Here is a 3,581-nt window from a genome sequence, read left to right as displayed (position 1 = left end):
GAGCCCGATTGGCCCCCGGAGCAGGTGTCCGGGGTCAGCTCTGAGCAGCCCGTGTGAACGCACGGTGGTGGCTTGTGGGCGTCCGTAAGTCAGAGCTAGGTCGTCTGCCTCGCCATGTGAAAGCACTCTGACTTTGAGAGTGTCACGCGTTAACTTAACTAGGATGGCTTATCCCACAGCCGTTGTGGGATCACACCTGGCATCTGGTCCTGCTGACCTCGGGTGGCCTCGGCCTGCAGCGGCTTGAAGCAGGGTTTCGGGCCGGCGATCCTGGCCGGCGACCGAGGTCGGTTCAAGGCGGTGAGAGCATCGAATCCTAGCCGCTAGACCAGACGGAAAGTAGTGAAACAAGTAGAGTATTTATTAAGAGAAAAAAAGAGTATGTGTGGATAGACACACGAGCAGACTTAGAGAGAGTCGTGCCCTCGTGGCAGTTGGAATCACTTTTATGGGGCATTTCTTCCGGGTTTCTTTTGACCAATCATTTTGATTTGCCTGGTTGAAAGTCCATATTTGGTGTACCTCAGGATTTTCCCATGTGTGTGGGTGCATCTCTTAGCCAAGATGGATTCTACGGAAGAGGCCTGTGGGTAGTGAGCATTAGTTGCCATCCCTTAGCATCACTCCTCTTTTGACCTCCAAGGAGCCTTTCTGCGCATGTGTAGTTGGGGAGGTCTCCTGACTTCGAGAATGAGGAATACGTGGTCTCTTATCTCCTGTCTGGGCAGGGCCAGCCTCCTCTCTCAATTGTCCTGTTATTCCCGTATCGGAGTATTGTTCCACAGGGGAGGAACTCAGACCATTTGCCGGGAGAGCCCATCTGCCTCTTGCCCGCTGCGCTTCCAGCAGGTGGGGATGGGCCCTCTGTGCTTCTCTTCCCCCGTCTCTCAGCACCACACCTGGTGGTGGGGTGGGCTTTAGCCGGACACCTGTTACTACTGCGTTTCCATCCCCGCCCGGGCTGAGATGACAGACCTTAATGAACCGCTGGCCTCGGGGTACTGCCGTGCGCTCAGCCAGCCTGTCTGGTGATGGCTGATGCGCTCAGAGCCCATTTCCAGTGGGATTGCCGACGGCGGTACAAGTGGAAGTCGGTTCTGAACCATGAGTGGAACCAGGATTTCCTCCAAAAGGGCACTTTCACCAAGGGCAGAGGTCACTCACTTCCGTGAGTAGGGACTGGGGCAACACCATTACCAGCATCCCCGACTCAACCAAGCTTATCCGATTCTTACAACCGCAGACTAAGATGAATAAGACATAAAAGGCCCAACACATACGAATGCTTCCGGTGACAGAAACTGGAACTAAAACATATTTTCCTGTCGATGCTGAATGGGGTCAACTATAAATTGAGAGGAAGACAGATTAAGAGTCTGAGAAAGAGTGACTGAAAATAAAATACTGATCACAATTGACTAAACAAGGTTCCGTCTCATCTGGGGTGACACATGTGTGTCTTTAAAAACTCTGCAGTACCTTCTGTAATCCTGAGATCTTAATACAGGTTGTGTTAAACTGAGTTGAGAACTACTGTGCTGTAAGTACCTGGCTGCACAGCAGAATTGTATTTTCGCAAATTACTTAGAGCAACCAGGCAAGGTGGGTTCGGGCGCCCTCTGGTGGCAGCGTACAAGCTGCGGGGAGGTTTTCAACTTTCTTCTCTCTTGGGTTGACGTCCACAGGCGAAGTGCCCTCCTCCTTCTGTCCACAATTCGTACTTGAGTCCCTTTCTGCTGGGCGGTAGCATCCTCCCGTTTGTCCTCACCCTGCGTCCTCTCGTGCAGAATACCTGAACCGAGAGAAAGGAAAACAGCTTTGAAAAGAGAGAGCTACCCCAGGAACCGGTGTGCTGAATCTCCAAGGCCTTGAAAAGCCATGTACATCTGAGACGTCTGGTCTCTTAGACCCTGTCTCAGCATGCCTGTTTCCTTTCCTACCCTGAAAAATAAACAACGATTTGGCTTTTTATATTTTTTCTCCTTTCAATACTAGCGTTGCTGTAACATGAGTTTCGACTTTTAATTGCATTGCATACGAAACATGTATCTGTAAATTAGCTTAAAACTAAAATCATCTCCACAGCGATTTCGTGGGAATGTGTTTGAAATGTTGCTTCTACTTTCTTGGGCCTGATGATTTGTGTGCCATTCCAAAGCCTCTATAGGCAGTTTTTGACAGAATGGAATAAGAAGACGTGGTACAAATATATGATGGAATACTACTCAGCCATAAGAAAGAATGAAATCACGCCATTTGCAGCAACACGGGTGGACCTAGAGATGGTCATACTAAGTGAAGTAAGTCAGAGAAAGACAAATGTCATACGATATCACTTAGATGTAGAATCTAAAATACGACACAAATGAACTGATTTGCAAAACAGAAATAGACCCACAGACACAGAAAACAAACTTATGGTTACCAAAAGGGAAAGGGGGAGAGGGAGGGATAAATTAGGAGATCGGGATTAACAAATACACACTGCTGTGTATAAAATAGATAAACAACAAGGACCTACTGTAGAGCACAGGGAACTATATTCAATATCTTGTAATAACCTATAATGGAAAAGAACCTGAAAAAGAGCACACATCTATAACTGAATCGCTGTGCTGTACACTTGAAACTAACACACTGTAACTCAATTATACTCCAAAAAAACAAAAGAAACTTAAAAAATAAAAGAAATACCAAAAAAAATTAAAGGCAGTTTTCCAGGCCAGGCTTTGTTTTACTTCACCCTCTGTCCTCCCAGGAGTGTTTCCTCCACCACCAGAGGCCCAGCTGAGAAGATCCAGGTGTGTGCTCTCTTGAGCTACATCCTTCAGAGTCAAAGAAATTGCCCAAACCTATCAGAGCGACACCTTAGATGCACTCGGCCCACCGGCTCTGACTTGTGAGGCAGGATAAACACTCGGCTACCATGGGAACCATCTGTCTGTCTGGGCTGTTTCTCGCGGGCAAAACCAAGTGCTCAGAAATGCCTCAGGTGCCTTCTGACGGAGTTCGTTGTTTACCATGCTTACCACTGGGCCGATAACTTTCCATTCCAGCTGCTAGAGAGGGCTCTGCTTTGGGCTCCAGACATTCTTCTCTCCTAACATGTCATTCTTTTGGAAAGGCCAGTAATGGTCCTCGTAATGTGGGTGGTCAGATTACCCAGCAGTACAGAGTGTCTCGCTGCAGACACCAGCTTCCACTTCAAAAATGTGTCATCACCATTGTCACCTTCACCATCACCATCACCTTCACAATCACCATCACCATCACCTTCACCATCACCATCACCATCACCACCATCACCACCACCATCACCATCCCCCACCATCATCACCACCACCATCACCATCCCCCACCATCGATCACCATCACCATCACCATTAGCATCACTGTCACCATCGTCATCACCATCACCACCATTATCACCATCATCCCCACCACCATCACCACTATCACCACCATCACCATCGTCATCACCACCGTCAACACCATGATCACGACCATCACCACCATCATCACCGTCACATCAACTCCTTGGCCTAAGGCCATAAAACTACCGCGTGGTAGAGTTTGCATCA

Source organism: Phocoena sinus, chromosome 12 (genome assembly GCF_008692025.1).
Source record: "Phocoena sinus isolate mPhoSin1 chromosome 12, mPhoSin1.pri, whole genome shotgun sequence".
Classification (NCBI taxonomy): domain Eukaryota; kingdom Metazoa; phylum Chordata; class Mammalia; order Artiodactyla; family Phocoenidae; genus Phocoena; species Phocoena sinus.
Note: the sequence above shows the minus strand (reverse complement) of the source record.